Source organism: Sciurus carolinensis, chromosome X, assembly GCF_902686445.1.
Source record: "Sciurus carolinensis chromosome X, mSciCar1.2, whole genome shotgun sequence".
NCBI classification, from domain to species: domain Eukaryota; kingdom Metazoa; phylum Chordata; class Mammalia; order Rodentia; family Sciuridae; genus Sciurus; species Sciurus carolinensis.
In genome coordinates this window covers 59,749,835-59,765,271 of record NC_062232.1, presented here as the reverse complement: position 1 = coordinate 59,765,271, position 15,437 = coordinate 59,749,835, and the positions used below count along the sequence as shown (strand labels likewise).

Sequence of the window (15,437 nt, the reverse complement as noted above, 5' to 3'; positions counted from 1 at the left end):
GGTCATACCATAGGCCACAAAAAATGTCTCAACAAATTATTAAAAACTGAAATCATATCCTTTCCAAAAACAATACAATAAAACTAGAAATTGCTTTTAAAAAATCTTTAGGCTACAAAAATACAGGAAATTTACCTTACTATTGAGCAACCAATTGATCAACGAAGAAATCAAGAAGGAAATTTTTTAATTTCTTGAAACAAGTGAAAATAGAGACATAGCATACCAAAACCTATGGGTTAGAACAAAATCAGTAATAAGAGGGAAGTTTATAACTACCACCACGTATATTTTTTAAAGCAGGAAAATCTCAAAGAAACAACATATCACTGCATCTCCAAGAATTAGAAAGACAAGAATAAACAAAACCCAAAATTAATAGAAGGAAAAAATTATAAAAATCAAAGCAGAAATGAAGAGACAGGAAAAACACAAAAGATTAATAATATAAAGAACTGGTTCTTCAAAAAAGATAGTTAAAATTGAGAAACAGCTAGACCAACTTAGAAAAAAAAAGATTCAAATAAAAAAATAAAAGATGAAAAGGGAGATATTACAACTGGTACCACTGAAATACAAAGAATAGTTAAAGATTATTATGAGCAACAATATGCAAATAAATTTGATAATCTAGAAGAAATGGGAAAAAGTCCTAGATGCATACACTTTACCAAGATTGAATCATCAGTTTCTTCTCTGGGAAAACACCAAATGGCAGATGAAGCCTGTGCAGTGGGAGGTCCCAGAGATCCCAGAATGGGTTGCCCAGGCAGCTTATGCAGAGGCTTCAGCAGAGGTCTCCAAGGCCATGGTAGTGGCAGTGAACCTGTTGGGATCCAGGCCGGGCCATGGCACAGGGCTTGTGGAGGCAAGGCCCAAGACAAGGAGTGGATTCCGGTCACCAAGCTGGGCCACCTGGTCAAGGACTGAAGAGCAAGTCCCTGGAGGAGATCCATCTCTTCTCTTTGCCCATCAAGGAGTCTGAGATCATTGACTTTTTCCTGGGGGCATCACTCAAGGATGAGGTTTTGAAAATCAAGCCTGTACAGAACCACACTGGTGCTAGCCCACGGACCATGTTCGAGGCATTTGTAGCTATCAGAGACTATAATGGTCACATTGGCCTGGGAGTTAAGTGCTCAAGGAAGTAGCCCCTGCTATCCAAAGAGCCAAAATCCTGGCCAAGCTCTCCATTGTTCCTGTGCAGAGAAGCAAGTTGACAGAACTTTGTGGTTTTGTGCTGGTGAGGCTCATCCCTGACCCCAGAGGTACTAGTATTGTCTCAGCCTCTGTGCCCAGGGAGCTGCTGATAATGGCTGGTATTGATGACTGCTACACTTCTGCCAGAGACTGCACTGCCACCCTGGGCAATTTTGCCAAGGCCACATTTGATGCCATCACCAAGACATACAGCTACTTGACCTCTGATTTCTGGAAAGAGACTGTTCACCAAGTCTTCCTATCAGGAATTCATTGACCATCCTGTGAAAACCCACACCAGTCTCTGTACAGAGGACCCAGGCTCCAGCTGTGGCTTAACATAAGGTTTTTGTACAAGAAAAATAAAGCAAATAAAACCTGTTTTTTTAAAAAAATGGATCATAAAGGAAAAGAAAATCTGAATGTACCAAAAACAAGTAACCGATTGAATCACTAATAAAAACTCTCCCACCAAAGAAAATAACCACACCAGATTGCCTCACCTGCTAAATTCTACCAAAATTTAAAGGACTGATATCAAAAATTCTTAAATAATTCCCAAAATAGAAGAGAATTCATCCACGCATATTCCTCCAGGTTAGCACTACCCTGTTACCAAAACCAGACCAGGACACAACAAAAAAAGAAAACTACTATCTAACAACCTGGATAAATATACATGCCAAAATCCCCAACAAAATACAACCAAATGGAATTCAACAGAACATTAAAAAGATTATTCACCATGATGAAGTAAGATTCATTACAGGAATACAAAGATGGTTCAACATACAAAAATCAATAAATGTGAGCAAGACATCAACAGAATAAAAGACAAAAGCTATGATTTTCTTAATGATGCCAAAGAGGCATTTAATAAAATTCAATATCTCTTCATGATTGAAATGCGAAATGAATCAGGTATAGAAAGAAAGTATCTCAAAATAGCAAAAGCCATATATAAAAAAATCAGCAGCTATTGTTATGCTGAATGGGGAAAAGTTGAAAACTTTCTAAGTCTGAATGAGAAAGACACACACTTTTGCCATTTTTTCAACATAGTACAGGAAAGCCTAGCCAGAGTAATCAGGCTAGGCATCCAAATTGAAAAACAGAAAGTTAAATTGTCACTGTTCACAGATGACATGGTGTTATATATAGAAAATCCCAAATACTCCACCCAAAACCCTTAGATCTTTCATTAAAGTTACAGAATAAAAAATGAATATATCAAAACAAGTAACATTAGTAACATTGCTATATGCCAATAGCAAACTCTGAAATAAAAATCAAGAAAGCAATCCCATTTATACTCACTACAAAAAATAAAATACTGAGGAATAAATTTCCCCCCACCCCCTCCCCCTCTCATTTCCCTCTACATAATACAAAGTTCCTCATTCTTCTCTTATCCCCCAACTTCCCACCCCCATTATGTGTCATCATCCACTTATCAGAGAAAACATTCAGCCTTTGGTTTTTTGGGATGGGCTTATTTCACTTAGCATGATATTCTCCAATTCCATCCATTTATTTGCAAATGCCATAATATTATTCTTCTTTATGGCTGAATAATATTCCATTGTGTGTATATACCACAGTTTCTTTATCCATTCATCTGTTGAAGGGCATGTAGGTTGGTTCCACAATCTAGCTATTGTGAATTGAGCTGCTATAAACATTGATGTAGCTGCATCATTGTAGTATGCTGACTATAACTCCTTTGGGTATAAGCCAAGGAATGGGATAACTAGGAAGAATAAATTTTTTAAAAGAGGTGAAGATCTCTAAAGTAAAACATAAAATATTGATGAAAAGATTGAAGAGGACACTAAAATTGCAAAGACATCTCATCTTCATGAATTGGAAGAATGAATGTTTTTAAAATATCTATACTGCCCAAAGTCATCTATAGACTCAATGCAATCTCTATCAAAGAAACAATAATGTTCTTCACAAAACTAGAAAAAAAAATCCTAAAATTTGTGTAGAAGCACAAAAGCCCCAAAATAGCCAACATCCTCTTGAGCAAAAAGAACGAAATTGAGGAATTAAAATACTTGACTTCATAATGTACTACAAAGCTGTAATAATCAAAACAGTGTGGTGTTGACATAAAAACACACATTGGGAAATAGAACAAAGAAACTAGAAGTAAACCCCATATCTACGCCCAACCGACTTTTGACAATAATGCTAAGAACATAGAAATATCAGTAGAGGGAAGAGAAGAGGGGGAGAAAGGAGAGGAGGGAAAGGGGAAGTACTGGGGACTGAATTAGAGCTAAATATATTCCATGCATATATAATTATGTCAAAATAAACCCTAATATTATGCATACCTGAAAGGAACTATAAAAAATAGACACTAAAAACACACATTGTAGAAAGGACAATCTTTTAAATGCTGCTTGGAAAACAGGATAGCAACATGCAAAAGAATAAAACCGGACTCCTATCTCTCACAAGTTACAAAAAAATTAACTCAAACTGGATCAAAGAATTAAATGTAAGGCCCAATACAATTAAAATACTATAGAAAATGTAGAGGAAATAGTTTGGGACTTTGCAATGGGCAAGTTTTTTTCTGGAAAAAAAAACCAAAAGAATAAGGGATAAAGAGTAAAGATAGACAAATGGGATTACACTCAACTAAAAAGTTTCTGCACAGCAAAGAAAATAAGCATCAGAGTGAAGAAACAACCTAAAAAATGCAAGAAAAAAATTGCATACATATGACAAAGGGTTAATATCATGAACATATAAATAACACTAAAAGCTCAATAGGAAATAAATGGCCCAATTTTAAAATGGACAATGGATCTTAATAGAAATTTATCAAGAGAAGACATACAAATGGCTAAGTGATATATTAAAAATTCTCAATATCACTAATCATCAGGTGCACATCAAAGTCACCATAAGATATCAACTCACTTTGCTAAGAATAGTGATTATACTATTCTGTATGTGAAGTACCTTCAATTCAAATTTTCTCATGTCTGCATTGTTTAGCGGTGAGTTTCAAACTAAACATCAAAAACACAGAGGGTAAAAGCTAAGCAAGCTTCTTAATATTCTGTTCATGGACCTCCATGATCTGACCTCTCCCTAATTCTCCAGCCTCACTGATCACCTTCCCCTGCCTCACATTTATAACTCCACTGAAACAAAAATACTTACATTATCTCCTTACATACAGTCTCCCACTTTTGAGCCTTGGCTTACATGGCCCCACATCCATATTAGAGAAATGACACCATTAGAAAATGAGGTATCATCATCCGCTTATCAGAGAGATCATTCATCCTTCGGTTTTTTTGGGGGGGGATTGGCTTATCTCACTTAGCATGATAGTCTCCAACTTCATCCATTTGCCTGCAAATGCCATAATTTTATTCTTCTTTATGACTGAGGAATAATCCATTGTGTATAAATGCCACAGATCTCTCTGATAAGCAGATGATGATACATAATGGGGGGTGGGAGGGAGGCAAGAATGGAGGAAGGATGGGTTGTAAAGAGGAAAAGTGAGGGGGAGGAAAAATAACAGAATGAGACAAACATCATTACCCTATGTACATGTATGATTACACAAATGGTATGACTCTACTTCATGTACAACCAGAGAAACAAGTTGTACCCCATTTGTTTACAATAAATCAAAATAAATAAATTTTTAAAAAAGAAAATGAGGTAGTGATTTAGTAAGCTTTTCCATTGCTGTGACCAAAAGCTCTGACAAGAATAATTTTAGAGGAGGAAAAGTTCATTTTGGGCTCACAGTTTCAGAAGTCTCAGTCCCTACACAGCTGACTCCATTGCTTTGTGTCTGAGTTAGGCATAACACCATGGCAGAAGTGTGGGGTAGAGGAAAGCAGTTGGGAACATGGCACCAGGAAGCAGAGAAAGAAGGAACTCAGTCTCAACAAGGACAAAATATCTAATCCATAAGAACACCCCAGGAATCCACTTCCTCCAGTCACACCCTGCTTACCTACAGTTACCATTCAGTTAATTCCTATGAGGTGATTAACATACTGATTAAGTTAAAACCCTCCTAATCCAATCATTCTCCTATACACTTTCTTGCATTGTCTCACACATGAGCTTTTGGGGGACATTTCATACCTAAACCATAACAGGAAGGTCTTTTCTCTTCTACATTTTTTTCAAAGTGTTTGAAAAGGATTGACTATCTACAGCCATACCACCCTGAACGCACCCGATCTCATCTGAAAAGAATTGACTTAAAAGAATTGGTTGGAGGCACTGGGTTCAATCCACAGCTCCACATAAAATTACATAAATCAAAATGAAGATATTGTGTCCATCTACAAGAAAGAAAGAAAGAAAGAAAGAAAGAAAGAAAGAAAGAAAGAAAGAAAGAAAGAAAGAAAGAAAGAAAGAAAGAGAAAGAAAGAAAGAAAGAAAGAAAGAAAGAAAGAAAGAAAGAAAGAAAGAAAGAAAGAATTGGTTCTTTAAATATGTAGTAGAGTTCACCACTAAAGCCATCTCTTCTAGAACTTTTGCTGGAATGTTTTTGAATACTGATTTAATCTGTTTAATAGATACAGGTCTGTTCAGATTTTCTACTTCTCAAGTTTCAGTATGGTTAGGTTGTTTTTTGTTGTTGTTGTTAGGTTGTTTTTATTAATTTGTCCATTTCATCTACTTCATTACATTTGTTGGCATAAAATTGTTCATACTACCTTCTTATAATTCTTTTTGTTCACATGAATAAAATATAATGTTCCCACTTTAATTTCATATTTTAGTTATTTTGTTCTGTATTCTTCTTTCTTATTTAATATTGCTAAAGTTTATTACTTGTATTGATATACTAAAAGACCAATTCTTGGTTTGTTAATTTTCTCTACTGGTTTTCTACTTTGAATTTTATTTATCCCTAGTCTAATTTTCATAATTTCCTTCCTTCTGCTACTTTGAACTTGTTTTTTCTTTGTTTGTTTGTTTTTGTTATTGTTGTTATTCTAACTTCTTGAGTGTAAAGTTGAGTCCCATTGAAATCTTTCCTCCTTTCTGATGTAAATGTTTACAGATATAAATTTTCCTTTTAGTACTATTTTCACTATGGCACACACTATCTCTTGTGCTCTGTTTTCACTCTTATTTGTCTCAAGATATTTTCTAACATTCTGATATTATTGTTATTTATTCTGAAATTCTTTGGTTTGTGAAGACTTTGAGTTGAATTTCCACATTTTTGTGAATTTTATGTTTCCTTCCACCACTTCTAGTTTCATTCCATTATGATTGCAAAAGTTACTTTTTATAATTTCAATATTTTTTAACATATTGACTTATACACTCTGGGTCTATACCAGAGAATGGCCCATATGCATTTGAGAAAAATGTACATTTTTGAAATATATTATTTTATCCTTTCACTTTCAACTATGCATGTCCTTAAATATAAATTAAATCTCTTTTAAAAAGCATATGCCAAAATAGCCAAAGCAATCCTTAGCAAGAAGAGTGAAGAAGGAGGTAAGAATCATATGATCATCTCAACAGATGCAGGAAAAAGCATTTGACAAAATACAGTGCCTCTTCATGTTCAAAACACTAGGAAAACTAGGGATAGTAGGAACATATCTCAACATTGTAAAGGCTATCTATGCTAAGCCAAAGGCCAACATCACTCCAAATGGAGAAAAATTGAAAACACTCCCTCTAAAAACTGGAAAAAGACAGGGATGCCCTCTTTCACCTCTTCCATTCAACATAGTCCTTGAAACTCTAGCCAGAGCAATTAAACAAATCAAAGAAATTAAAGGGATATGAATAGAAAAAGAACTCACTATTTGCCAATGACATGATCCTGTATTTACAGAATCTAAAAAATTCTAAAGAAAACTTCTAGAACTAATATATGAATTCAGCAAAGTAGAAGGATATAAAATCAACACTCTTAAATCAAAAGCATTTCTATACATCAGTGATGAATTCACCACAAGAGAAATTAGGAAAACTACCCCATTTACAATAACCTCAAAAAAATAAAATACTTGGGAATCAACCTAATAAAAGAGGGGAAAGATCTCTACAATGAAATCTACAGAACACTAAAGAAAGAAATTGAAGAAGACTTTAGAAGATGGAAATATCTCCCATGCTTTTGAATAGGCAGAATTATTATTATCACAAAGGCCATGCTACCAGAAGCGTTATACAAATTTAATGAAATTCTAATTAAAATCTCAATGACATTCTTCATAGAACTAGAAAAAGCAATCATGAAATTCATTTGGAAAAATAAGAGACCCAGAATAGCCAAAGCAATCCTTAGCAAGAAGAGTGAAGCAGGAGGCATCACAATAACAGAACTTAAACTATACTACAGAGCAAGAGGAACAAAAAATGGCATGGTATTGGCACCAAAATAGACATGAAGCCCAAAGGTACAGAATAGAAGACACAGAGACAAACCCATGTAAATACAGTTATCTCATACTAGCCAAAAACATTCACTGGAGAAATGATAGCCTATTCAACAAATGGTGCTGGGAAAACCAGAAATTCATATGTAGAAAAATAAAATTAAACCTCTCTCTCTCTCATCCTGAACAAAAATCAACTCAAAATGGATAAAAGACCCTGCACCTATTAGAAGAAAAAGTAGGCCCAAATCTTCACCATGTTGGCTCACAATCTGACTTCCTTAACATAACTCCTAAAGCTCAAGAAGTAAAACTAAGAATTATCACGTTCCCTCTGCCCGCAGAGAGAGACACGACAAACGTCTGAAGCTTTGGAAGTATATTGCGTACAGTCTTCCTTTCTTTCCTTCTTATCTATCCCTTTCTCTCGCTCTCTTTCCCTCTCCTGCACTTCACTCTTCTCCCGCTCGGCTCTCGCCTGCTCCGGCCGCTTCGTTTCTCCCGCTCGGCTCTCGCCCGCTTGCACGCCTCTATTCCCAGCTTCTACTCCTACTCTCAGTTTCTTCTCTCTTTTCTTTCTCTTGCTCTCTTTCCCTCCACTTAACTCTCGCCTGCTCCGGTCGTTCCGCTTCTCCGCTTCTACCCCTACTCTCAGCCTCTTCTCTCAGCTTCTGCTCTCAGCTTCTGCCCTCAGCTTCTGCTCTCAGCTTCTGCCCTAAGCTTCTGCTCTCAGCTTCTGCTCCTACTCCCAGCTTCTTCCGCTACTCCCCCGCCCATCAAGCTTATATACACCTCAACCAATCAGGGGAGAGCACACGAGGTAAACACGCGGACAGCTGCAGGTATAGAATAGGTAAACGAGGGGGGCATGCTCTAATCACATCGTTAACTAGCCAATCATTGGAATTCGCTGGTTGTTTACTGTATAGCTGGCCGCTTTTGGCTCAGTGCCAGGCGCCATCTTGACCGTGCTCAAGGCTGGGGGTCCCGGGAACCCCGACATATCCCCCTTCTTTATTATTAAACTAAGGCTCGGGACCGTGTCTGTCTTAGGCTGAGTGGTCAGCATATGTCCTTACCCGTCATCAGAGCCTGCAGAGCATGCTGCAGCTCCTGTCTTAGGTTGGTACACAGCCACCTCCTTCATTACCCATCTTTGACTACCGGTCCAGCATCAAGAGCCATACTAATGGGGGGCTGTCGGCCTTTAGGGCGGTCATGGCCTGATGAAAGGTAATTTGATCTCTCTATTAGCTAGCTTGTAGATGCATGCCAAAACGAATGAAGAGAAGGAGGCCAAGGCAGAGGAGTACCACCATAGCTCCTAAGCCTGCCCGCTGTTTGACAAATCTATAAGCAGAAGAAAAACCATATAGCCATATTAAATACAGAAACAATATACATCCCAGTAGAGTTACAATACGGGCAACACAAACAGCTCTCAGGGAATAAACGCATCCCAGTCCCAAAAGTTCTTGCAAGGTATCCACTTGTTCTTATAATGAGTCCACTCTCTGATAGAGTCTCTATGGTCTGTAAGGCTGCAGCTGTATTTTCGGCCAAATGATCGTTGTTATGGTTGTGTCAATGCTGCTACTGCAAGGACTGTGATGGCAATGATCACGGCTGTTGCAATGTCAAAGCCTCTCCTGTTTCTTGATAATAGCACTGGCAATTCTATATCTGCAACAGAAACTAGGACTGGTAGGAAGATAGAAATGTGCATCAAATTGCACGGGTGGCAAAAGAACCATTCCAGCATTGTGAGAGATAGCACACGGTTAGTGAACAGTTAAGAGGTGTAACAGATTTTACTATAGTTATCTCTTGTCTTTTGTTAGGGCATTATCTCCTTGCTGCCGATTTTGTGCATCTATTGAAATGTATTGGCCTTCTCATCTCAACATTTCTATCGGGAAACCTTGCCACTATGTTTCTGCAAGCAGTTTCAACAGTTATTTCTTGCCACTGAGCTCTCCAATTAGACATTGTCCTCCAGATAACGCTGCTCTGCATACCTGTTTCCAAATAGTCTTAACTGCCTCTTTAAAGTTTTTTCAATGGTTGATGGTATCTCCATTTGCTCCTCAAATACGGGCAGGTTCTACAAATTTTGAAGCTCTTTCTATTAGGCTTAGGTTTCTCCTACCTTTTCCCCTTGTTCTTAAGTTTTCACTACCACTTGGTTATTCCTTTTGGGGGTTCTTTGTGTTAGACTTAGTTCCTTTTTTCCCTTGTTCTTAAATTTTTTGAGCAATTATTTTCTAGGTCACCACCACTCAATTCTTCCTCACTTTATTCTCTTTAAGCGTTCTTTTCTGTTACTATTAGATCCTGTTCATGAAGATCCCCCTTGTGGCACACTGAGCAGCTTTTCTTACTTTAGCTGTTTTTTTCCTTTAATGGCGTCCCATGGTTTTTTAATAGCTCCCTGAGGGGTTGCTGCATTCTGAATTTAGACGTTTCAGACCCCATTGTTACTAATTTGAATAGCTTTAGTTATGGCAGTTACAATAACAAACAGTGGCCTAGCTGCCAGGAGCAACGAGATTACTGAAAGGAAAACTATCTACCAAGTGTGCATTAGAATTTTTATAGCGGCTTTTCACGTACTACCTATACCCTAATTGGACCGCTTCAAGCGTGTTTCTACTTTCACTTTAACTGGACCGCGTTCCACGCGTCAGGACCGCTGATGGCGTATCCCGATACCTTTTAACTGGACCGCATTCCGCGTGTCCCCAGGACCGCTGATGGCGTATCCTGATACCCTTTAACCCGCGTTCCACGCGTCAGGACCGCTGATGGCGTATCCTGATACCCTTTAACCCGCGTTCCACGCATCAGGACCGCTGATGGCGTATCCCGATACCTTTTAACTGGACCACATTCCGCGTGTCCCCAGGACCACTGATGGCGTATCCTGATACCCTTTAACTTTTTTATAACCGGTTTAACTTATTAAAAAAACTTTTTAGATATCTTACCTTGTTTTCTTTATAAAATTTTCATCTTCCCGGGTTTCGACACCAGTTATCGCGTTCCCTCTGGCCGCAGAGAGAGACACGACAAACGTCTGAAGCTTTGGAAGTTTATTGTGCACAGTCTTCCTTTCTTTCCTTCTCATCTATCCCTTTCTCTCGTTCTCTTTCCCTCTCCTGCACTTCACTCTTCTCCCGCTCGGCTCTCGCCTGCTCCGGCCGCTTCGTTTCTCCCGCTCGGCTCACGCTCGCTTGCACGCCTCTACTCCCAGCTTCTACTCCTACTCTCAGTTTCTTCTCTCTTTTCTTTCTCTTTCCCTCCGCTTAACTCTCGCCTGCGCCGGTCGTTCCGCTTCTCCGCTTCTACCCCTACTCTCAGCTTCTTCCTCTTAGCTTCTTCTCTCAGCCTCTGCTTTCAGCTTCTTCTCTCAGCTTCTACCCTCAGCTTCTGCTCTCAGTTTCTGCTCCTACTCCCAGCTTCTTCTGCTTTTACTTTCTCTTGCTCTTTTTCCCTCTGCTTAACTCTCGCCTGCTCCGGTCGCTCCGCTTCTCCCGCTCGGCTCACGCCTGCCCGCACTCTTCTTCCTCCCTTCTACCCCCCTCTCTCAGCTTCTTCTTCTCTGCTTCTTCTGCTACTTTACTCTCAGCTTCTTCTGCGACTCTACTCTCAGCTTCTTCCGCTACTCCACTCTCAGTTTCTCCCACTACTCCCCCACCCATCAAGCTTATATACACTTCAACCAATCAGGGGAGAGTACACGAGGTAAACACGCGGACAGCTGCAGGCATAGAATAGGTACACGAGGGGGGCTTGCTCTAATCACATCATTAACTAGCCAATCATTGGAATTCTCTGGTTGTTTACTGTATGGCTGGCCGCTTTTGGCTCAGCGCCAGGCACCATCTTGACCGTGCTCAAGGCTGGGGGTCCCGGAAACCCCGACAAAGAATCAATAAATGGGATGGGTTCAAACTTAAGAGCTTCTTCTCAACAAATGAAACAATCAACAATGTGAAGAGAGAGCCTACAGAATGGGAGGAAATCTTTGACACTTGTACTTCAGATAGAGCATTTATCTCCAGGATATATCAAGAACTCAAAAAACTTAACACCAAAAAAATAATAATAACCCAATCATTAAATGGTCTAAGGAACTGAACAGGCACTTCACAGAAGAGGAAATACAATCGATGAACAAATGAATGAAAAAAACGTTCAATATCTCTAGCAATTAGAGAAAAGCAAATCAAAACTACTCTAAGATTTCATCTCACTCCATTCAGAATGGCATTTATCAAGAATACAAGCAATAGTAAATACTGACGAGGATGTGGGAGTGTTGGGACTAATGACACGTGAACTAACTCAGGCTGACTCCTTACTCCCTGGCGAGTGAGCAAGATCAAGGGCTCAAAGGCGGTTTCAAAGGTTAATGACGATAAATCGAACCACCATCAGGGATTGGTTAACAACAGTTCTGCGAACGTGATCAACTCGTGCTTGCCATATAGTCCTATGGGACTCTTGCCTACGTGAACTTCCCATGCCTTGCTGACCTTTAAGCTGATTGATCCTGCCTAGCCCCCACCCTACATAAAAGCTGTGTGACTTCCTCAATAAACGAGTTCCTGCTGTGCCTCGTGCGCTGACAGACCTCCTGCGCTGACAGACCTCCTGGCTCTGGTGTGTTTCCTTTGCCGTCGACACTCATCATCCTGCTCAGCCCCGTATTCTCTTCAGGCGGGCCCTGAGGAGGTACATCGGACCTTGTTGCCCCACAGGGAGCAACATGGGAGGAAAGGCACACTCATACATTGCTGGTGGGACTGCAAATTTGTACAACCATTAAGGAAAGCAGTATGGAGATTCCTCAGAAAACTTGAAATGGAACCACCATTTGACCCAGCTATCCCACTCCATGTTTTATACCCAAAGGACTTAAAATCTGCAAATTACAGTGACGCAGTCACATCAGTGTTGATAGCAGTTCAATTCACAATAGCTAAGCAACGGATCCAATGTAGGTGCCCTTTGACAGATGAATGGATAAAGAAAATGTGGTATATATACATGCAACAGAGTATTACTCAGCCTTAAAGAAGTATGAAATTATGGCATTTGAGGGTAAATGGATGGAGCTGGAGAATATCATGCTAAGTAAAATAAACCAATCCCAAAAAAACCAAAGGCCAATTGTTTTCTCTGATATACAGATGCTAATTCACAATAAGTGGGCTAGGGAAGAATAGAGGTACTTTGGACCAGGCAGAGAGGAATGAAGGAAGGGGAGGAGGTATGAAGGACAGTAGAATGAATCGGTCATTATTACCCTGTGTGCTTATATGACTACATGACCAGTGTATTTCTACATCATGTGCAACCAGAAGAATGAGAAGTTATACTCCATTTATGTATGATGGGTCAAAATGCATTCTACTGGCATGCATAACTAATTAGAATTTTAAAAAACATAGCATATGGTCAGATTTTTGTGGTACCAAGGATTAAATGCAGAGGAATTCAACTCCTGAGTCACATCCCCAGCCCTTTTATTTTTTATTTTGAGACAGAGTCTTGCTAAGTTGTTTATGGCCTCACTAAGTTGCTAAGGCTGGTTTTGAACTTGCAATTTTCCTACTTCGGCCTCCAAAGACACTGGTATCACAGGTATATGCCACTGTGCCCAGCAGTCAGATTCCTTTTTATCCATTCTCCCAATCTGTATCTTCCTAGTAAGGAGTTTAATACATTTATATTTAAAGTAATTACTCATAGGAAAGGATTTACTTTATTTATTGTCTGTTCTATTTAGTTATACACAGCAATAGAATGCTTTTTTGTTGTTTCCTGTATGTTTCAAAGCTTTTTGTCCCTCATTTCCTCCATTACAGCCATCCTTTTCATTTAGTTGATTATCTGGGGTGTCATTTTTATTCCATTTTCATTTTCTTTTGTTTGTATTCATATATGTTGTTATGGTTTAGATATAAGGTGTCCCCCAAAAGCACATGTATGAGACAATGCAAGAACGTTCAGAGGCAAAATGATTATAAGAGTTGTAACCTAATCAGTGGATTAATCCACTGATCTGGATTAACTGGGTAGTAACTGTAGGCATGTAGAGTATGGCAGGTAGGTCACTGGGGGCATGACTTTGGGTTTCTATTTTGTCCCTGGTAAGTTTCTCTCTCTCTCTCTCTCTCTCTCTCTCTCTCTCTCTCTCTCTCTCTCTCTCTCTCTCCCCTTCCTTGCTGTCATATCCTGGGCTGCCTGCTTTCTTCTACCAAACCTTTCTCCCATGATGTTCTTTCTCATCTGGACCCAGAGCTATGAAGTCAGCAGACCATGGTCTGAACTTCTTAAACCATGAACCAAAATAAACTTTTCCTTCCTCCTCTATGTTCTTTTAATGTTTTGTTTTGTTTTGTTTTCAGTACAGGTTGGGTATCCTTTATTTGGATGTTTGAAATCAGAAGTATTCTGGATTTTAAATTTTGAAATATTTACATATACATAATGAGACATCTTGGACATGGGAGTCTAAATGTGAAATTCATTTATGTTTCATATGCACCTTCTTCACATAGCCCAAAAGGTAATTTTATGCAACATTTTTTATGATTTTTGTGCATGAAATTAAGTTTCACAGTATGGAATTTTCCACTTGTGTCACCCAAAGGTTCTGGTTTTCAGACCTAGGATGCTCAACCTGTAGAAACTCATGGACTTGGTTAGCCTTTCATCACATGATCCTCAGAAGTTGTCAAACAAGGGGTAGGAGCATGGTCATGAATGCCGTGAAGCCCTCTGAGAACAGACAAGTGTGTTCAGTCTGCGTGTGGCCTCTCTGTGTGACCTGAGGGTCCAGTAACACAGGATAAAGTTGCCTGGTCCATGTAGGGTATCTCTTCCTCCTCCTGCGTTGTTAGTTACCTGATAAGGATCCCTGCAGGAAGATGAACCAGAGGCAGATTCTTAACTGAACCAGCAGCCATGGCGAAGGGTGGCCTCCAGGCTCTGGGTGCTGTACCCTGATGGCAGATCTTCACATTCTGGTGTCTGGATGACACTCACATGGAGCTTCAAGAAGGTTAAACTCACAGCTGCAGGAGTGCTGGAGGGTGTAGCTGGCTCTGACTCTGCCCTGCCACTAGTATACCCCCTGAGAAACCAACCCACCCTGGCCTAGCACTTGGCAGCTCCTTGGGGCCCCACAGACTCACTTCCCCTTTCCTTCCTGGTACTGGTACTCTATGTTGTTCTTGTCAGGCATTTTGGTCACAGAGACAAACAGCTAAGTAAAACATGTTTCTCTGTGGTTACCGTGGGAATTACATACAACATTCTAATGTTATAACAATAATTTAAAATCAATTTTAATCACTCACAAAAGTTCTATGTTTACAACTATACACAAGCACACACACACACACACACACACACACACACACGGGGTTATTAGTTTCACAAATTTCAACTTTGTATGCTGTATGTGCCTCAAAATAGATTCTAATTATTTTATGACTTTGTCATTTAAATCCTCTAAAAATAAAATGTAGATACCAACCAAAATTATAATAATATTTTCATTTTTATCCATAATTTACTGAAGATTTTTATAATTTAATATGGTTTCAAGTTATTGTCTAGCATCCTTTCATTTCAACAGAAAATACTTCCTTTAGCATTTCTGGTAGTGAGGTATGGTGGTATCTTACCTCCTAATCTTTTATTTGGGGAATGTCAATTTCTCCATTGTTTTTAAGGAGAGTTTTGTCAGATATAAAATTCTCAGCTGATAGTATTTATTTTTTTTTCCTATTGGCACTTAGAATGTATCATCCCTGTATG

At 39.1% G+C, this 15,437-nt stretch overlaps 1 pseudogene; it reads left to right on the top strand.

Moving 5' to 3' along the window:
* The first annotated feature begins 718 nt into the window (after positions 1-718).
* On the top strand, positions 719-1,539 carry LOC124972231 (40S ribosomal protein S2-like; annotated as a pseudogene).
* Positions 1,540-15,437: the final 13,898 nt, after the last annotated feature.